Here is a 22,427-nt window from a genome sequence, read left to right on the forward strand (position 1 = left end):
TTTTACAGATGAGGGAACTTAGGCACAGAGAAGTGAAGTAACTTGCCCAAAATCACACAGCAGGTAAGTGGAGGAGCCGGGATTAGATCCCTTGACCTTCTGACTCCCAGGCCTGTGCTCTATCTACTATGTCCTGCTGCTTAGTGCTCTGAGGCTTGTTCTGAGTAAAGGAGTCACTGCCCTTGAGGTGAAGATAGTCACAGACAACCAAGAAAGTTTGCTAGCCAGCACATAGACTTTCCTCATACCTTGTTTGTCCAGGATGAGGAGTCGTGCCCAGGTTTTATAGCCACAGTGGAGGGAGGGAGAAAGGGAAAGTCAGTCAGTCAGTCATATTTATTGAGTGCTTACTGGGTGCAGAGCACTGTACTTAGCACTGGGGAGAGTACACTACAGACAATATAAATAGATAAAATTACAGATTTTACATAAATACTATGGTGCTGGGAGGGGCGATGAAGAAAGGGAACAGGTCAGGATAATGTAGAAGGGAGTGGGAGAAGAAGAAAGGAGGACTTAGCTAGGGAAGGCCTCTTGGAGGCGATGTGCCTTCAATAAAGCTTTGAAGATGGGGAGAGTAATTGTCCATTGGACATAAAGAAGGAGGATGTTCCAGGTCAGATAGGGAACCGCTGGGCGGGGGGTGGGTGGGGGGGCTCGGGAGAGAGAGAGAGGGACAGAGAAAGAGACAGAGAGAGAGAGAGAGATATGTTCTTTAGACCAAAGATCCACTGACATCGAATATGTGCAACCTTGTCAACAAGGCCAATGAGGACCAATAGTTCATACCATATTCTACCTACACAAAGGAGATCAATAATCAGACAACCAATATATATCCTGGACCATGTACATGTGTAGAATTTTTAATAAGGAATCCATTACCATTAGGACTTGTGCTTGAAGGAATGGTGCCCCCATTGACACTCTGACCAACTGAGCGGTGCAAGGTGCCACAGCTGACAGGATTAGAGTCTATGTCCAGTCAGAGGGATCCTGGGAAGATCAATTCTGGAATGTTACCAGGGGTTCTGATCAGCCAAGAGACAAACTTGGGATGGGCAGAGTTGTGGCCTGACCCCTGTGGGCAGGGTAGAGCTGGAGGTTATGACACTTGGTAGGATGATAGACAGGTCAGAGGTCACCAGATCAGTCCCTGAGGAAGGGGAGCTAAAATGCTGGCCTGCCAGTGGAACTCGTGAGGGAATCTGGGCTCTGGCTCCCAGGGCAGAGAATTTGGAAGGGATTGGAGGGCAGCAGGGAGGATTCCATGGCCTGTGTCCATCCATCCCTCCCCTCCCACTTTTCCCTTTCTCCTCTGAGGAGGGGGTGGAGTGAATCTGACGAAATGGATTGCTTCCACTTGGGGTAGGCAGCCACTATTGTCTCCCAGGAATGTGAACAACTTCCAGCCGCCAGCAGAAGTTACTGTCACAGACTCAGAACAGAGTGAGAGAGAGAGGGAAGGAGGAAGCCGGAGAGAGAGATGGGAGGAAAACCGACAGTGGAATGGGGAAAGAGACAGATGGGACCAAGTTAGGAGGCCCTAATTCCACACTAAAATCCTGCTTACCAGTTTTGGGGGGCCCATTTCTCCCCACAAACAATTCCTTGGCCCTTCCAGAATTCCTCAGAGTCAGCCTGGAGAGGAGCAGTGATCCAGGAGAGCTATGGAGTGCTCCTGCCAGGCTGTTCATTATGGAAAAATGACCATAAAGTGCCACTTGGAGGGAAGAATGTGGACATTGCCAGTGTCAGAGAGGTCAACTGCTTCCATCCAAGCCAGAATTTCAAGAATATCAGGTCAAGTGATGACCCTCCTGGTGAAAGGCCCTTCTCACAGAAAAGCCAAGTGGCAGGTGCAGGAAAGAGGCCAAAAAGGGTGAATGGGCCAGAAGCAGCGAGGTCTAGTGGATAGCTTACAGGCCTGGGAGTTGAAGAACCCAGCCTCTGCCCCTTGTCTGCTGAGTGACCTTTGGCAAGTCTCTTAACTTCACTTTGCCTTAGCTTCCTCCTCTGTAAATGGGGATTAAGACCATGAGTCCATCCTGATTACCTTGTATCTACCCCAGCACTAAATACAGTGCCTGACACATAGTAAGCACTTAAATACCATTTTAGTTATTATTATTTTATTATTATTATCCTAAAGGTTATTTGTGGTGTATCTGTTGACAGTCTCTAAAAGGCCAATTAGGATATGGTTATTTAGCCACCAACATCCCCCATGTGTGTGAGGTGGGAAGAGCTAGTATTGGACCCCTGAACATTAGCACTGGTCTTCCAGTTTGTTTATGTACTAAAGTAGTAGCATTGATTAAGCACTAACTATGCAGAACACTCTACTAAACACTGGGAAAGAATACACAGATGAGAATTACACATGGTCCTGACCCTTGGGGGAGCTCACAATCTAAATCAGTAATAATAATTGTGGTATTTGTTAAGCACTTACTGTGTGCCAGGCACTGTACTAAGCACTGGGGTGGATAAAAGCAAATCAGGTTAGGCACAGTCCCTGTCTCATATGGGGCTCACGGTCTCAATCACCACTTTACAGATGAGGGAACTGAGGCCCAGAGAGTAAAGAGGGAACTAAGGTCACACAGCAGACAAGTGGCAGAGCCAGTATTAGAACCCGTGACCTTCTGACTCCCAGGCCTGTGCTCTATCCACTGTGTATGTGTTTGTGTGTGTGTATCCTATCTCTTGGGGGAGTTCACAATCTAAAAGGGTGAGAGAGAGAGAGAGAGAGAGAGAGAGAGAGAGAGAGAGAGTATGTATCTGTTATGTGCATTAGAGTGGGAGGTAGCACAGCAAGGGGAGAACTCTTGCCCCATCCTCTCTGAGGGAGTTTGATGAATTGAGGATGTGGTCTGGGGGAAAGGGACCCTTCTAGAGTTAGAGAGAGTCCTCTGTGCTTCTTATGTGTGGAGAGAAGAATGCAACTTCTGTGAAGGAATGGCCCAAGCTGTTTATGAATGGGCCCCTTGAATTTTAACATTTCAAAGTTTCCTAAAGCTGCTAATCGGATTAGTTATGTAGTGGAGGAAGTACTTACTACACACACACACACACACACACACACACACACACACACACACACACACTCACACCTTGGAATTGAAAGTTGTAGAGCTAAAAAAAAAAATCAGAGGCTGTCCATTCTTCATTTGGACATGCTTTTTCTCTTTATTCCAAAGAGGTGTGGTGAGGAAAAATCTGTCCTGTTGAGGCAGTGACTCCCTCTCCCACAAACCAGTCAGGAGAGGTGGGGTTGGGACATTCCCTTTGGGAAAGGAACTACTCCCTCACCCCACCCCCTCCCCAGCCATCTTCAAGCAATGGACGGTCAATCTAATTTCTTTATCTCTCTAATGGGGACCCTGAAGGGGAAAGAGTTTTAATTACATTTGAGCTTAGTCCCCGGTTGATGTTTCCTGCCCTCTCTATTCTGAACCAGTAGTCCATGGCCGTCATTATTTGAGAAGCTTCTCTCCCCCTAAATCCCAGCTGACAAGACTCTTGCCATCTGTCTGTGATCTGGGCACCGGCGTGGTAGCAGGCGTCCTTGGACACAGTTTTTTCTAAGGCTTTGGGCAGCTCTTTTCAGTGAACTGGTGCGCTTCCCCTTTGCCCAGTTGAAAACAGCAGCATTGGACCGTACTCTCATTAATGGGCTTCTTGCCTCTGAAGCCAGTGGCAATTCTAGGAAGGGCCACTGGCCAGGGAGAGAGGACAGCCCCATCCACTAGGACTCCCTTCCCCGAGGGCTTGTGGGGGTTAATTTTGGAGTGGAGTGGACCTACAGCCTCATGTGAAGAATGCTATATAAATGCAAATTACTCCCCCAACTAGCCTTTTGACTGAATTCCCCTTTCTCCCAAGGCATTCATTTCCCTCTGCTCCCAAGCTAGCCTTGGGTCTCTTTCTCATCCCATCCTCCTTCTCTTGGTCCACCCCCCCATAAAAACCCTGGCTCTGTGGTCCATCCCGGGGGAGTATTGTCTTGGTTTTCGCCCTCCTAATGATAATAATTAATACTAATAATTGTGATATTGGGTAAGTGCTTACTATACGCCAGGCACTGCATTAAGCGCTGGGTTGGTTACAAGCAGATCAGGTTGGACACAGTCCCTGTCCTGCGTGGGGCTCACAGTCTCAATCCCTATTTTACAGATGAGGTCACTGAGGCCCAGAGAAGAGAAGTGACTTGCCAAGGTCACACGGCAGACAAGTGGTGGAGCCGATATTATTCATTCAATAGTATTTATTGAGCGCTTACTATGTGCAAAGCATATTAGAACCCATGACCTTCTGACTCCCAGGCCCGTGCTCTATCCACTACACCATGCTGCTTCTCTGCACTCATGCACTCTGCCTCAGCTGTCAGATAACACTGACACAGTGCTCCCAGCATTTGGTTGTCATGATGTAGGACATTCCCAGGTGACAAGTTATATTCTGTCTCTGGATAGGGAAACTGAGGCACAGAGAGGTTACCACAGCATAGTTGCAGCCAGAGTTAGAACCCAGGTCTTGTGACTCCCAGTGCTCTGCTCTTTACACTAGACCATGCGGCTTTTGCTTGCTTTGCTTTTTAATTCTTGCTTTCACATGAAAGAGTGGATAGAGCACGGCCGGGGTGTCAGAAGGACCTGGGTTCTAATTCTGGCTCCACCACTTGTTTGTTTTGTGACCTTAGACAGGTCACTTCTCTTCTCTGTGCCTCAGGTATATCATCTGTAAAATGATGATTAAGACTGTGAGCCCTACAAGAGGCAGGGATGGTGTCCATCCTGATTAGCTTAGATCTATGCCAGCGCTTAATAAAGTGCCTGGCACCTAGTAAGCACTAAACAAATACCATAAAAAAAGAATATAAGATTCCCCTGACCTACTAAGTCTTCTGAGCAACGCTGCTTCTTCTCTCAGATATCTCAGGCCTTATTCAGTAGGGAGCTTACTACTTCATGCATTCATTCATTTATTCAATCATATTTCTTGAGCGCTTACTGTGTGCAGAGCACTGTACTAAGCACTTGGAAAGTAGTACTTGTGACTCAAGCTTTACTACGTGGGACTTGACCCTTACTGCAGGCATATTCAGTTGCCTCCCTAGACTGTAAGCTCATCGTGGGCAGGGAATGTGTCTGTTTATTGTTGTACTGTACTCTCTTAAGTGCTTAGTACAGTGCTCTGCACACAGTAAGTGCTCAATAAATATGATTGACTGACTGACTCCTTGAGATAACTAGCCTTGAAGAGAGGAAAGTTGCACATTGGTGATACTTAAGCTTTGGTTTGATGTTTTTCTTGCTAGTAGAGCATTGAAGGTCTACAGAGTAATTGATGCTAGTCCAAAAGATGGTCATTGACTCATTGCGCCCAATCAACTACTCAATCAAATTTATTGAGTGCTTACTATGTGCCGAGCACTGTACTAAGTACTTGGGAAAGTACAATATATCAAGTTGGTAGACATGTTCCCTGCCCACAACAAGCTTCCAGTCTAGAGGGGGAGATAGATTGACATTAATATAAATTAATAAATTAAAGATATGAATGTAATAGTAATTATAATAATGATGGTATTTATTAAGCTCTTACTATTTGCCAAGCACTGTTCTAAGCGCTGGGGTAGATTTAAGGTAATCAGGTTGTTCCATGTGGGGCATACAGTCTTATTCCCCATTTTACAGATTTTATATTTACATTACAGGCACAGAGAAGTTAAGTGACTTGCCCATAGTCACACAGCTGACAAGTGGCGGGGCTGGATTTAGAACCCATCACATGTGTTGGGAGGCTGAGTGAGGGGTGTATAAAGGGTGCAGATCCAAGTACAAGGGGGACACAAAAGGAAGTGGGAGAAGAGGAAATAAGGGGATCGTCAGGTAAGACTTCTTGGAGGAAATGTGACTTCCATTCATTCATTCAATTGTATTTACTGAGCGCTTACTGTGTGTAGAGCACTGTACTAAGCGCTTGGAAAGTACAATTCGGCAACAGAAAAAAACAGTCCCTCCCCAACAATGGGCTCAAAAAAAAAAAAGTTGGTATTTGTTAAGCGCTTACTATGTGCCGAGCACTGTTCTAAGCGCTGGGGGAGACACAGGGGAATCAGGTTGTCCCACGTGGGGCTCACAGTCTTCATCCCCATTTTACAGACGAGGGAACTGAGGCCCAGAGAAGTGAAGTGACTTGCCCACAGTCACACAGCTGACAAGTGGCAGAGCTGGGATTCGAACTCATGAGCCCTGACTCCAAAGCCCGTGCTCTTTCCACTGAGCCACGCTGCTTCTCCAGTCTAGAAGGGGAAGAGAGACAACAAAACAAAGCCTAACAAATAGGTATCAATGCCATCAAAATAGATGAACAAAAGCATAGATATATACACATCATTAATAAAATAGAACAATAACTATGTACAAATATACACAAGTGCTGTGGGGAAGGGAAGGGGGTAGAGTAGAGGGAGGGATTAGGGGCGATGGGGAGGGGAGAAGGAGCAGAGGGAAAGGGAGGGCTCAGTCTGGGAAGCTCTCTTGGAGGAGGTGAGCTCTGAGTAGGGCTTTGAAGAGGGGAAGAGAGTTAGTTTGGCAGACGTGAGGAGGGTGGGCATTCCAGGACAGCGGTAGGACATGGGCCAGGGGTGGACGGTGGTATTTTCATTACCCTATTTATTTTGTTAATGAATTGTACATCGCCTTGATTCTATTTAGTTGCCATTGTTTTTACGAGATGTTCTTCCCCTTGACTCTGTTTATTGCCATTGTTCTTGTCTGTCCATCTCCCCCGATTAGACTGTAAGCCCATCCAACGGCAGGGACTGTCTCTATCTGTTGCCGACTTGTTCATCCCAAGCGCTTAGTACAGTGCTGTGCACATAGTAAGCGCTCAATAAATACTATTGAATGAATGAATGAATGAATGACAGGCAAAAACAAGGGACTGTGAAGAGGTGAGTGAGTGAGGGGAGCGGAGTTTATGGGGTGGGCAGTAGAAAGAGAGAAAGGAGGTGTGGTAGGAGGGGTCAAGGTGATGGAGAGCTTTGAAGTCAAGAGTGAGGAGTTTTTTGCATCATGCATCCATAATGTTTTGAAACAGGGGGAGAGTCATTGTCTATGAGATATAAAGAGGGAGGGCATTCCAGGCCAGAGGCAATACGTGGGTGAGAGGTCAGTGCCAAGGCAGACGAGATCGAGGTCCAGTGAGTAGGTTGACGTTAAGAGGAGTGAAGTGTCCAGGCTGGGTTGTAGTAGGAAATCAGGGAGGGATAGTTAGGAGGGGGCAAGGTGATGGTGAGGAGTTTCTGTTTGTTGCAGAGGTGGATGGGCAACCACTGGAGGTTCTCGGGGAGTGGGAAAACATGGACTGAACATTTCTGTAGAGAAATGATCCAGGTAGCAGAGTGAAATATGGACTGGGGTAGGGAGCGACAGGAGGCAGGGAAGTCAGCAAGGAGGCTGATGCAGTAGTTAAGATGGAGAATGATAAGTGCTTGGATTAATGTGGTGGCAGTTTGGATCCTTTCTCTTGCCTTGGCTTGCTAATACTCCCGCCATGTTCTTGCCCTGGTCAACCTACCTTGTCTTGTCTTATGCCGTTGAGTCGTTTCTGATCCATAGCGATGCCATGGACACATCTCTTCCAGAACACCCCACCTCCATCTGACACCCATGCCCGTCACCCCCACCGATTGTTCCGGACCTTTAACTCTCTCCTTAGGCCCCCTGTTCCTCCCCCTCCCCCATCTCTCACCCCCAATGATCTGGCCACCTATTTCCTCACGAAAATTAACACGATCAGGTCTGAGCTCCCCAAAGTCACCCCTCCGCCTCTCCCCTCCCCCCCACCAACCCCCTCCCCTACTTTCCCATCCTTCCCTGCAGTATCCTCAGAGGAGATCTCCTCTCTCCTCGCAAGTGCCACCCCCTCCACCTGCGCCTCGTACCCCATTCCCTCTCACCTTCTTAAAACCATCGCCCCTGCCCTCCTCCCTTCCTTAACTTCTATTTTTAACCACTCAATCTCCAAGGGCTCCTTCCCCTCTGCCTTCAAACATGCCCACGTCTCCCCCATCCTAAAAAAACCCGCTCTTGACCCCACTTCCCCCTCCAGTTATCGTCCTATCTCCCTACTACCCTTCCTTTCCAAAATCCTAGAACGAGTCGTCTACAATCGATGCCTAGAATTCCTTAACTCCCATTCTCTCCTAGACCCCCTCCGATCTGGCTTCCATCCCCTCCGCTCTACCGAGACTGCTCTCTCTAAGGTCACCCGTGACCTCCTTCTTGCCAAATCCAATGGCTCCTACTCCATTCTGATCCTCCTTGACCTCTCTGCTGCCTTTGACACTGTCGACCATCCCCTCCTCCTCCATACCTTATCTCACCTTGGCTTCACGGACTCTGTCCTCTCCTGGTTCTCCTCTTACCTCTCTGGCCGGTCATTCTCGGTCTCCTTCGCTGGAGCCTCCTCCCCCTCCCATCCTTTAACTGTTGGAGTTCCTCAAGGGTCAGTTCTTGGCCCTCTTCTGTTCTCCATTTACACTCACTCCCTCGGTGAACTCATCCGCTCTCACGGCTTTGACTACCATCTCTACGCAGATGACACGCAGATCTACATCTCCGCCCCTGTCCTCTCCCCCTCCCTTCGGGCTCGCATCTCCTCCTGCCTCCGGGACATCTCCACCTGGATGTCGGCCCGCCACCTAAAACTCAACATGAGCAAGACTGAGCTCCTCATCTTCCCTCCCAAACCCGGTCCTCTCGCAGACTTCTCTATCACCGTCGATGGCACGACCATCCTTCCCGTCTCTCAGGCCCGCAATCTCGGTGTCATCCTTGACTCGTCCCTCTCGTTCACCCCACACATCCTATCCGTTACCAAGACCTGCCGGTTTCACCTCTACGATATCGCCAAGATCCGCCCTTTCCTCTCCACCCAAACGGCTACCTTACTATTACGGGCTCTCGTTATATCCCGGCTAGACTACTGTGTCAGCCTTCTCTCTGACCTCCCTTCCTCCTCTCTCGCCCCGCTCCAGTCTATTCTTCACTCCGCTGCCCAGCTCATCTTCCCGTAGAAACGATCTAGGCATGTCACTCCCCTTCTTAAACAACTCCAGTGGTTGCCTATCAACCTCCGCTCCAAACAAAAACTCCTCACTCTAGGCTTCAAGGCTCTCCATCACCTTGCCCCTTCCTACCTCTCCTCCCTTCTCTCTTTCTACCGCCCACCCCGCACGCTCCGCTCCTCTGCCGCCAGACTCCTCACCGTCCCTCGGTCTCGCCTATCCCGCCGTCGACCCCCGGGTCACGTCCTCCCGCGGTCCTGGAACGCCCTCCCTCCTCACCTCCGCCAAACTGATTCTCTTTCCCTCTTCAAAACCCTACTTAAAACTCACCTCCTCCAAGAGGCGTTCCCAGACTGAGCTCCTCTTCCCCCTCTACTCCCTCTGCCATCCCCCCTTTACCTCTCCGCAGCTAAAGCCTCATTTCCCCCTTTTCCCTCTGCTCCTCCACCTCTCCCTTCCCATCCCCACAGCACTGTACTCGTCCGCTCAACTGTATATATTTTCGTTACCCTATTTATTTTGTTAATGAATTGTACATCGCCTTGATTCTATTTAGTTGCCATTGTTTTTACAAGATGTTCTTCCCCTTGACGCTGTTTATTGCCATTGTTCTTGTCTGTCCGTCTCCCCCGATTAGACCGTAAGCCCGTCAAACGGCAGGGACTGTCTCTATCTGTTGCCGACTTGTTCATCCCAAGCGCTTAGTACAGTGCTCTGCACATAGTAAGCACTCAATAAATACTATTGAATGAATGCAATCGTTCTGGTAGTGGATCCCTAGAGTTTTCTTGGTAAAAATCCAGAAGTGGTTTACCATTGTCTCCTTCCATGCAGTAAACTGGGGTCTTTGCCCTCAATTCTCTCCCATGCCTCTGCTGCCCAGCTCAGGTGAGTTTTGACTTGTAGCAGATTGTCTTCCAAACGCTAGCCACTGGCCAAGCTAGGAATGGAATGGACAGGCCTCTGCTTGACTCTACCTCCCATAGTCGAGATTGGAAGAGTACTGGAAACTTTCCAGGTTTCTACCTGAGAGGGGGTTATCTACCTAGCTGTGGCTTTTTAATAATCATTAATGTGGTATTTGTTAAGCACTTACTATGTGCAAAGTACCAATGGAGACAATATACATATTGAATAATACAATCAAATCAGACACAGTCCCTGTCCCATGTAGGACTCACCATTGTAGAGAAAGAACAGTTATTCAAAGCATATTTTACAAATGAAGAAACTAAAGCACAGAGTAGGTGAGTAATTTGCCTAAAGCCACACAGCAGGCATGAGGCAGAGCTGGAATTAAAATCCAGATCTTCTGACTACTGCTCCTGTGCTCTTTCCAATGAGCCATGCTGCTTCTCTTTGTTTTGCTTTTTAATTCTTACTTTTACATGAAAGAGTAAAAGACATCCCTGAACTACTAAGCCCTTCTGAGCTTCATGCTCAAAAGTGATTTAAGAAATGACCAAGAATACTGTTGTGTCTGCTGCCATTGAGGTCTTAGAAGTATCAATTGATCAATCAGTTATATATATTGAGCACTCGCTGTGGGCAGAGCACTATTCTAAGCACTTGGGACCATACAACAGAGTTGGTAGACACGTTCCCTGCTCACAGTGAGTTTACAGTCTAGAGGGGGAGGCAGACATTGATAAATCACCTCTAGACTATGAGCTTGTCTCTAGATTAGGAGATGTTCTTCCCCTTGACGCTGTTTATTGCCATTGTTCTTGTCTGTCCGTCTCCCCCGATTAGACTGTAAGCCCGTCAAACAGCAGGGACTGTCTCTATCTGTTGCCGACTTGTTCATCCCAAGCGCTTAGTACAGTGCTCTGCACATAGTAAGCGCTCAATAAATACTATTGAATGAATGAATTAATAGATTGTAAACTCATTGTGGACAGGGAATGTGTCTGCTTGTACTGTATTCCCCCAAGTGCTTAGTACTGTACTCTGTGCACAGTAAGCTCTCAATAAATAGATTGAATGAACTACGAATATGTATATAAGTGCTGTGGCGCTGAGGGAGGGGTGGATAAGGGGAACAAATCAAAGTGCAAGGGTGATGCAGAAGGGAGTGAGAGAAAAGGAAATGAGGGCTTAGTCAGGGAAGGCCTCCTGGAGAAGTTGTCCCTTCAATAAGCCTTTGAAGGTGGGGCGAATGGCTGTCTGTTGGATACGGAAGGGGAGAGCATTCCAGGCCAGAGCAGGATGTAGGTGAGAGTATGGTGGTGAGATAGAAGAGATGGAGGTTCAGTGGCATTAGAGAAGTGAATTCTGTTTTGTGATCATAGACTGCTCCTGTTCTCCCCACCAGCCACCTCATAATATCTGCCACTGGGCACAGGGGGACTGAACGAGAGTGAGTGTGGATGGCTCGTCCCAAACCCTCATTGCTATTACAGAAATGAGTTTAACACCTCCTGCTGGCAGTAAGGCATATTATTAATGGTATTTGTTAAGCGCTTACAATGTGCCAAGCACTGTTCTAAGCGCTGGGGTAGATACAGGGAATTAGGTTGTCCCACGTGGGGCTCACAGTCTTAATCCCCATTTTCCAGATGAGGTAACTAAGGCACAGAGAAGTTGATTGGCTTGCCCAAGGTCACACAGCAGACATGTGGTGGAGCCGGGATTAGAACCTATGTCCTCTGACTCCCAAGCCTCTGCTCTTGCCACTAAGCCACGTTGCTTCACTATCTTAGCACTCGGTTCTGTACCCTTTAAGAACCTTGATATTCACTCCTCCCTTGGCCCCGAAGCACTTAATGTGCCTATCCATAATTTATTCATATTAATGTCTGCCTTCCCTTCTAGACTAAAAGCTCATGGACAGGGATACCCTTGTATTGTACTCTTCCAAGCACTTAGCACAGTGCTCTGCACACAGTAAGTGCTCAGTAAGTACGTTTGATTGATTGATACTTTTCCTCTCAACCATTGGTGTCTGAACAATGCTCACACAAATGAAAATGGGGTAAAAAAGTTGGTTTTTTTGGCAGCTACAGTGTGCAAGAGATTCTCAGGGTGAAAACTGCAACCTAGGATAAACTCTCACGGTCCTTAGCATTGTTTTCAAAATGCAGGGGACTCTATCTTCCTTTCAGTTTATGAAACTAGGGCAAACTCTAGGAAACTATTGTTAACCAAGTGTCCCAAGATAAAGAGACCCCATTCAAAGTGTTTTTTTCACTGCTCTGTAGTTCCCTTTATATCTTGTCACGACATTATGCATGCAAGACTAAGATAACCATCAGTAGTACTGAGCACTATCCCCTAGTGGAAAGAGCACAGGCCTGGGAGTCAGAGGTCATGGGTTCTAGTCCTGGCTCCACCACATGTCTGCTGTGGTAAGACACTTAACTTCTCTGAGCCTCAGTTACCTCATCTGTAAAGTGGGTATCAAGACTGTGAGCCCCATGAGGGACATGGACTGTGTCCAACCTGATTACCTTGTATCTACCCCAGCACTTAGAACAGTGTTTGGCATATAGTAAGTGCTTAACAAATATCACAATTATTATTATTACTCAAGTGCCTAGTACAGTGCTCTGCACACAGGAAGGATTTAATAAATATGATTGATTGATTGGTGCTAACTGCTTGGGAAATTGCAATGAATTAAATAGACATGATCCCTGCCTACAAGGAGTTTACAATCTGAGGGGAAAGATGGCATTCTAAGTGCTTAGTACATTGGTCTGCACATAGTAAGCGCTCAATAAATACGATTGAATGAATGAAAGACAGACTCTAAAATAAGTTACTGGTAGGGGGAAGTAATAGCAAGTCAAGGCATGTACCTAAGTGTGATTGTAGGTGGGGAAGTGTGAATAACCAAGAGCTTAGTCGAGGGCTGAAGTGGCAGTTGGTGGGGAGAACAGGCTGTGGAGAACAATCAATCAGTCATATTTAGAGTTCTTCTATGTGCAGAGCACTGTACTAAGCGCTTGGAAGAGTATTCTACAACAGACCTATAATGAGCTTACAGTCTAGAGGGGGAGACAGACCTTAATATGAAGATGAGAATCAAGGAAGGCTTCCTGGAGGAGGTGCAAAATCAGAAGGACTTTGAAGATGAGGACAGCAGTGGTCTGCTGATCTTGGAGGAGGAAGGAGTTCTGGGCAGGAAGGAGGGCGTGAGAAAGAGATCACTCATGAGAGAAGTGAGAATGAAACCCAATGAGTAGACTGGCTTGAGAGAAGAGATTGAGCTGGGGTGTAGTGGTTGATGAGAGTTGTATAAGTAGGAGGGAGAGAGCTGATTGAATGCCTCAAAACCAACGGTCAGGAGTTTCTGCACAATGATCAGAGGGACGGACAGCTGTTGGACATTTTTGAGGAGTGGAAGGGCTGTGGACTGGCTCAAATTGGTTTCCACTTGCTTAAACATTTTCTCACTTGTCTTCTAGACTGTAAACTCATTGTGTGCAGGGAAATTGTCTATTTACTTTTATATCGTACTTTCCCAAGTGGTTTGTACAGTGCTCTGCACACAGTAAGCACTCAAAAAATAACACTGAATGAATGAATAAATGGTTTTGTTTATGCACTATGTTTATGAATCATGAATGGTCGTGTCTACCAACTCGAGTACATTGGGTTTTCCCCAGTGCTTATTTCAGTGCTCTGCACATAGGAAATGCTCAATAAATGCCTGTTATTGATTGACTGATTGATTGAAAAATCTCTTTACCTGGGGCCTCCTGTGTTAGATTGGAGGACTGAAGTAATGAGTCAACTGGTCCCAGAATTAATGACATCTTCTAACCCAACACCTGGGCAGTAGGGAAAAGATCCACCAAGTCAGTTGTCTTCCTTCATCCGGGGGACACAAAATTAATTTTGGTACATTTTTCTGTATTTTCTTCATCTGTGAAATGGGGATAAGGCACCTGCTCTCCCTACTTCTTAGACTCTGAGCCCTGGGTTGGACAGAAACTATGTTCAGTTTGTATTCTCTTGTATTTACCTCATCATCGTCAATGGTATATATTTAGCACTTACTATGGACAGAGCACTGTAATAAGTGCTTGAGAGAGTACCACAGAGAGAGTACACATTCTCTGCCCACAAGGAGCTATCTACCACAGTGCTTAGTACAGCATTTGACATTTAGTTAGCCCTCAAAAAATATAATTCTCATTTTTTGGTGCCTCGGTCTCCCTGGAGTCAGAGGTCATGGGTTTGAATCCCGGATCTGCCACTTGTCAGCTGTGTGACTGTGGTCAAGTCATTTAACTTCTCTGTGCCTCAGTTACCTCATCTGTAAAATGGGGATTAAGATTGTGAGCCCCACATGGGACAACTTGATTCCCCTGTGTCTACCCCAGCGCTTAGAACAGTGCTCTGCACATAGTAAGCGCTTAACAAATACCAACATTATTATTATTACTTCCAATCAATCAATAATATCTATTGAGCACAAACTATGTACAGAGCACTATTCTAGGTTCTTGGGAGGATCCAATGAGCATTTGCTTTCTTAAGATGCAGTGTGGCTTAGTGGAAAGAGCTTGGGCTTGGGAATCAGAGGTCGTGAATTCTAATCCCGGCTCCGCCACTAATCAGCTGTGTGACTTAACTTCTCTGTGCCTCAGTGACCTCATCTGCAAAATGGGGATTAAGTCTGTGAGCCACACGTGGGACAACCTGATTACCTTGTATCTACCCCAGTGCTTAGAACAGTGCTGGGCACATAGTAAGCGCTTAACAAATGCTATCATTATTATTATTACTACTACTTCCCATTTATTCTCCTCCAGCAGCTAGTCTCTCAAACCCACCTGGAAACCTATAATTCAATCAATCCATCTATGGTATTTATTGAACATTTACCATATGCAGAAAACTCTACTAAGCACCTGGGAGAATTTAGTACAGCAGGACTGGCCGATACAATTCGTTCCCAGCGGGGAATGAGCTGGGTTTTGAATCTCTTTCCTTTGTCAGCTGAAGCCCCTCTGTTCTCTGGGCCCGGGTTCATTCCTGGAGGAAGCATCTCCTTCAATCTGGCTCGGCAGGGCCTCAGCTCAGTGGGGCAATCAGTGGGTGAGCAGGAGGCAGGCCCAGGGGCTGGGGAAGCCCAGGCCTCCCGAGTCCCCCACTGGTTTTTACCTTGAGGCTGGCACTGATTCAGCAGACTGCCCAGGGTCAGGAGAGGGTGGGGGGTTGGGTGGCTGTGGTCAAGTGGGAGACTTATTCTGGCAGCCAGAATAGGAAGCCATGAATCAGTTTCCTCCGGCGAGGATCCGTTTTCCTCTGAGCTTCTTGTCTTGTCTTATGCCGTCGAGTCGTCTCCTACCCATAGCGACACCATGGACACATCTCTCCCAGAACACCCCACTCTCCATCTGTAATTGCTCTGGTAGTGGATCCATAGAGTTTTCTTGGTAAAAGTACGGAAGTGGTTTACCATTGCTTCCTTCTGCACAGTAAACTTGAGTCTCTGCCCTCGACTCTCTCCATGCCACTGCTGCCCAGCATGGGTGAATTTTGACTTGTAGCAGATGGCCTTCCACTCGCTAGCCACTGGCCAAGCTAGGAAGGGAATGGCCAGGCCTTTGCTTGACTCTCCCTCCCATAGCCGAGACTGGTAGAGTACTAGAAACTCTCCAGGTCCGATCCCAATAGGGCCCGAGCTTCTTAGAAAAACAGAAATCTAGACTGTTGTTGTTTGGTCTAGAAACGCTCTGGGCATGTCACTATCCTCCTAAAAAACCTCCAGTGGTTGCCTATCAACCTTCGCACGAAACAAAAACTCCTCACTCTTGGCTTCAAAGCTCTCCATCACCTTGCTCCCTCCTACCTCACCTCCCTTCTCTCTACTGCCCACCTCATATGCTCTGCTCCTCTGCTGCTCACCTCCTCACTGTCACCCATTCACGCCTATCCCACCTTCGATCCCTGGCCCACGTCCTACTGCTGTCCTGGAATGCCCTCCCTCCTCACGTCTGCCAAATTAACTCTCTTCCCTTCTTCAAAGCCCTACTGAGAACTCACCACCTCCAAGAGGCCTTCCCAGACTAAACCCCTCACCCCTTTTCCCTTTTCTCCCCTTCCCCTTCCCCTCCCCCCCACCCTTGGCTCTTCCCCTTCCCCTCCCCTCAGCACTCTGCTCAATTGTATATATTATTTATTACCCTATTTATTTTGTTAATGAGGTGTACATCCCCTTGATTCTATTTATCTTGCTGATGTTGTCTTGTTTTTGTTTTGTTCTGTTTTGCTTTGCTGTTGTCTCCCCCATTTAAACTGTGAACCTGTCACTGGGCAGGGATTGTCTCTGTTGCCGAATTGTACATTCCAAGTACTTAGTACAGTGTTCTGCACATAGTAAGCGCTCACTAAACACTATTGAATCAAGGAATGAATGAATGGTCTGCTTCCAGTCAGGAGAGGTCCTGGGGTTTCCTGTCAACCTTGCTGATGGCTCTTTCAGCCTGTTTTTTATGGTGTTTGTTAAGCACTTTCTATGTGTCATTGTTCTAAGTGCTGGGTGCAGGTTAATTAGGCCAGATACCATACCTGTTGAACATGGGACTTGCAGTCTATCTAGGAGGAAACTGAGGCACAGAGAAGTTAAAAGACTTGCCCTGGGTCACACAGCAAGTAGGCAGGGGGCAGAGTTGGGATTGGAACCCAGGTCTTCTTACTCCCAGTTCTTGCTCCTTCTACTAGAGCACGTCACTCTGCCCATCTTTGAAACCTTCTAAAATGACATCTCTCCCTCTAGAATGTAAGCTAGTTGTGGGCAGGGAGCGTGTCTGTCAACTCGGTTACATTGTACTCTCCCAAGCACATAGTAGAGTGCCCTGGAAACAGTAAGTGCTCAATAAATACAATTGACTGACTGAAGCCTTCTTCGATGAATCTCTCATTTTCTCATCCTAATTCTAAACTGTAAGCTTGTTGTGGGCAGGGAATATCATTGTTTATGATGCATATAGAGGGGAAGGCAATCCTCTACAATGCATAGTAAACACTTAGTAAGTACTATTAAATATTATCAAATGAAAGCATACTATGCCAAGACAAGAAGCTCTGATCGGGCTACTGGAAATAAGTATTTTCTTTGCAAGCCTGTGAAAATTGCTGTTCATCAGAGTTCCTTCCTTGTCTTTGCTCTTGGTGCTAATTCCAGCTTTGTCATTTGTCTGCTGTGTGACCTTGGGCAAATCATTTAACTTCTCTGTGCCTCAGTTTCCTCAATTGTAAATTGGGGATGAAATACCTGTTCTCCCTCCTATTTAGACAGAAGGGGAGTTCTATCATCCTTTCAGTTCATGAAACTAGGGCAGACTCCAAGGAAGAATTAGTTACGAAGCATCCCAAGATAAAGAGACCCCATTCAATGTTTTTTCTTTATGTCTCAGTGGTTCCCTTTATATCAAAATGTCTCGTATGTCCCAACACTATGCAAGCATGACCTATGATAACCATCAGTGGCATTTATTGAGTCCTTATTCTGTGCAGAGCACTGTGCTAATTGCTTGGGAGAGTACAACAAAATAAATAGACATGATCCTTTCCCTTAAGGAACTTAGAATCTAGCAGGGGAGAAAGACAGTCAACAGTGATGGGAAATTGTCGGGGAGGGCAGGGTTTGAGAGGGAAGATGAGTTTTGGAAACGTGAATTTTAAGGCATAGGTATTTAGTACAGTGCTAGCCACATAAAGTACTTTATGAACACCACCATCATTATTATTAGAAAACTAAGAGGAAAGGTACACCTGAGTTCCCCTCTCAGGGTCATACCTGGAGACCTTCTAGTACTCTACCAGTCTCAACTATGGGAGGAAGAGTCAAGCAGAGGCCTGCCCATTCCATTCTTAGCTTGGCCATTGGCTAGCAAGGGGAAGTCAATCTGCTACAAGTCAAAACTCACCCGCGCTGGGCAGCAGTGGCATGAGAGAGAGTCGAGGGAGGAAACTCAAGTTTACTGCATGGAGGCAGTGGTAAACCACTTCTGTATTTTGATCAAGAAAACTCTATGAATAAGAGAGAGAGAGAGAGAGAGAGTGTGTGTGTGTGTGTGTAGAGGTGTCCTTCATATTCAGAGAAGATGGTGAAATTCTCATACCTGTAATTTATTTTAATGTCTGTCTCTCCCACTAGATTATAATCCCCTCGAAGGCAGGGATCAATCAATCAACTGTATTTATTGAGCATTTACTGTGGGCAGAGCACTGTACTGAGCACAGGTACATTCCCTGCCCTCAACAAGCTTGCAGTCTAGAAGGGATTACAGACATTAACATAAATAAATAGATAAATAAATGAATGAATGAATGAATAGGAGGTGTATGGCTCAGAAGAAAAAGCACAGGCTTGGAAGTCAGAAGATGTGGGTTCTAATCCCCACTTGTCTGCTGTGTGACCTTGGGCAAGGCACTTAACTCCTCTGTGCCTTAGTTACCTCACTGTACATTCCAAGCGCTTAGTACAGTGCTCTGCATATAGTAAGTGCTCAATAAATACTAATGAATGAATGAATCTGCAAAAAGGGGATTAAGACTGTGAGCCCCACATTGGACAGTCTGATTATCTGGTATCTCCCCCAGTGTTTAAAACATTGGTTGGCACATAGTAAGTGCTTAACAAATATCATTATCATTATAAATGAATTACTGATATGTATACAAGAGATTTGGAGCTGAGGGAGGGGTGAATAAAGAGTGCGAACACAACCACAAGGGTAACATAGAAGGCAGTGGGAGAAGAGGAAATGAGGACTTGGTCGGGGAAGACCTCTTGGAAGAGATGTGTTTTTACTAAGCTGGGAAGCAGGGAAGAGTGATTATCTATCAGATAGGAAGGGCGAGGGAGTTCCGGGCCAGAGGTAGGGCAGGGGTGAGGGATCCGTGATGAGCAGACAAGATAGATTCCCAGTGAGTAGATTGGCATCAGAGGAGGAAAATGTACAAGCTGGGTTGTAGTAGGAAATCAGGTAAAGCAGGAGGTGACAAGATGATTGAGTGCTTTAAAGCCTAACAGTAAGAAGGTAGAGGTAGATGGGCAGCTCCTGGATGTTCTTTGAGGAGTGGGGAAACATGGACTGAACGGTTTTGTAGAAAAATGATCTGGACAGCAGAGTTTGGACTGGAGTGGGGAGAGACAAGAGACAGGGAGGTCAGCACGGAGGATGTTGTAGCATTCAAGGGAGTTTAGCACTAATGTTAATCCAAGTGCTTGGATTAATATGGTAACAGTTTGGATGGAGAGGAAAGGGTGAATTTTAGTGATGGTGGAACTGAAAGGATATGGTGACAGATTAAATATGTGGGTTGAATGAGAGAGATGAATTGAGGATAACGCCAAGTTTAACGGGCTTTTGAGACAAGGAGCATAGTGGCATTGTATACAGTGATGGAACAGTCAAGGGGAAGATTGGGTTTGGATGGGAAGATGAGGAGTTAAGTTTTGGACATGTTAAGTTTGAGGCAGCTGAGGGACATCCAAGTAGGGATATCCCTAAGACAGGAGAGGAACTGGAGACAGCAGATGTAGACATCTCACTCAAGAAGTTTGGAGAGAAATGGTAGGAGAGAGACAGGATGACAAATGGAGGGAGTCAAGAGGTGAGCAGAGAACCGACAGGATTCATGACTGAATGAATAAGTACTGGGAAAAAGAGAGAGTAAACCAGGAAGGGGGTATATGTATTGTTATTGCAAAGACTAAAGCCTACTTAATGATGTTTAAAATCCATTCAAATGACTTCATTTTCACATGCAATCATTATTAATATTCCCGGTAATATTCCTCTACTGTCCACAGAAGGGAAATTGCTGTAAAGTCACTGGTTTCTCTTCTCCAGATTCTATTGGAAGACCTAGCCTTTCTTACTTTCCTGTACATGGCTTCGCAGCCTATTATGTTATTTCGGATTGATTCTGGAGGTCTGTATGTGTCTCGTGTGTGACGTGTGCACTTATGGCTAGCCAGGTTTTGTTGGGAGCGGAAGAAAATTTTTGTATTTCCACATAAAAGCAGCTTGCCCCCAAAGTTGCCAACAGATTGCTTCTTAATTGAACTTGGGAGGTGAATTATATGGTGCGTTAGAAAAAAGAGCAACTCTGAATTTAATGCATTGTTCCATAAAGGGTCCTGGGATTGAATTGCAAATGTTGGATGGAAACGTTTCAGCTGGGATCCCATGCATCACAGCCTACTGACCTCTACAGTGTTTCAGCAAGGGTTTGAACAGGCTGTGGAGTTTGCTTTTCAGGACAGAAAGTGCATTCTTTCCCAGAGGCCCACACAAGCCTTGGTTTCTTATGCAAAAGAGATGTTTGAATAAACTAGTGTGACTAATGAAATCTACAAGATCTTTGCATATTCCCTCCTCCCCCAGAGGGATCTTTAACCAGGGGCTAAATATAGAAGTGCTTATGGCCAGATATTTTCAAACATTCTCCACCTTGCCCCATGGCCAAAGGAAAATAGAGACACCCTCCACCTCCAGATGCATCAACTCCCCCATATGTATACTTGTTGAAGGGAAGGCAAGCACCTGCTCCTGCCAACCCTCTTTACAGAAATTTCTTTCTCTGACTAGAATCATCAATGCACTTTTTAATTTCTCCTCCAAATGGAGATCTAGTTTTTCTTTCCTCGTGGAATCCATCACCCCTACAAGTACCACGATACTCACCCCAACTTTCTCCCCACAGAGGTTACATACATATCTTCATACTTGTTTGCTTCCCCTGTAATTTATTTTAAGGTCTCCTCCGCTAGACGGTAAGCTCCTCGAGGGCAGGGATCATGTCTACCATGGACATTGTACTCTTCCAAGTGCTTTGGGAAGTGTTCTGCACTCAGTAAGCACTCATATGTATCACTGATTGATTGTGGCTAGACTGAAAGCTCATTGTGGGCAGGGAATATGTCTATTATGTTGTTATACTCTCCCAACCGCTTAGTACAGTGCTTGGCACATAGTAAGTGCTCAATAAATATGAGTAATTGATTGCTCAAAGTTGGCCATCAAGTAATCAGTGGAATTCACTGGATGAAGAGCACTAAGCAGCTGCATGTGGTGCGTGAGTGGATTTTACCCTACTGGGTTGGCAGAAAACAGGGCAAGTGGAACGCATGCCAACAACTAACACCCAGAACTTCCAGGGACGTGACCCTTTGGGCTCCCTTCCGACCTGGATGCTTTGCGGCTGACTAGTTTCTGCCGAACCATTGACGCACTTGCAGTTGAAAATAAAAGAATTAGTTTATAAGAAAATGGGGTTTAAGGCAACATAGTTTTGTCAGGTGGCTGGACTGTGGCTGGGTGATTTAGTGTGATGTTTTGGAGGGTGTTGTTCAAGCAGTTTCCACCCTGTGTCAGGCCGGGCCCACTGTTACCCCCACCCGACCTTCCGGTGTACGTGAGTTTGAGAGTCTGGAAGGCCAGTGCTAAGGGTCTCGGGGATATTTCCCCTTTATAATAATATTAGGAAGAATGGTGGAATTTACTGAGTGCATTCTGAGTGCCATGCACTGCACTAAGTTCTTGGGAATATATCAGAAAGCCATGGGTTCTAATCCTGGCTATGTCCCTTGTGACCTTGGGCAAGTCACTTCATTTCTCTGTGCCTCAGTTACCTCATCTGTAAAATGGGATTGAGACGGTGAGCCCCACGTGGGACAGGGATTATGTCCAATTCTATTAGCTTGTATCCACCCCAGGGCTTAGAACAGTGCCTGGCACATAGTAAGCACTTAACGAATACCAAAACTATTATTATTAATACTATTACCATGGTTGCCCATCCCTCTCTGCATTGATCAACCAATCTAATGTACTGAGCGCTTACTGTGTGCAGAGTGCCACACTGTGCCTTCAGGAGAGTACAATATAACAGTTAGTAGACGTTCTCTGCTCACAAGGAGTTTACAGTTAGGCAGAAACTCCTGATCATTTCCACCAAGTGGTTTTCCCCAAATAGGCCCTCATTTTCTCTTCTCCTGCTCCCTTCTTCTTCTTCCTTGCACTTGGATTTGTACCCTTTATTGGCCCTCCCTCAGCCCTGCAACACTTCTATACATATCCATAATTTATTTATATTAATGTTTGTCTCCTCTAAACTGTAAGCTCTCTGTGGGCAAAGTACATGTCTCCCAGCTCTGTTTTACTGTCCTCTCCCAAGCGCTTAATACAGTGCTCTGATCACAGTAAGTGCTCAATAATATTATTGACTGATTGATTGATTGATTGATCATTGACTTTCAGGTGCTCAGTTAGCTCTCTCTGGTCTAGTTATCCTTGGTTCTCTCCCATTACGACCCAGCCTGTCCAATGTGCTTCCCTAACATCATCCTACCTACCGCGCCTGGCCCTTATCTCTT

At 46.2% G+C, this 22,427-nt stretch overlaps 1 protein-coding gene and 1 non-coding gene across 2 annotated transcripts in view; one reads left to right on the forward strand and one right to left on the reverse strand.

Annotated features, from left to right (window-relative positions):
* TLL2 (tolloid like 2) overlaps positions 1-22,427 on the forward strand; it is a gene marked incomplete at its 5' end in the record, with an annotated part of 194,141 nt that overhangs the window by 81,976 nt on the left and 89,738 nt on the right. The window lies entirely within an intron of this gene.
* Positions 15,578-15,715, reverse strand: LOC114810988. The gene has a single exon (XR_003758674.1). It is a non-coding gene; the product is annotated as a small nucleolar RNA SNORA7 (small nucleolar RNA).

Source organism: Ornithorhynchus anatinus, chromosome 3 (assembly GCF_004115215.2).
Source record: "Ornithorhynchus anatinus isolate Pmale09 chromosome 3, mOrnAna1.pri.v4, whole genome shotgun sequence".
Classification (NCBI taxonomy): Eukaryota; Metazoa; Chordata; class Mammalia; order Monotremata; family Ornithorhynchidae; genus Ornithorhynchus; species Ornithorhynchus anatinus.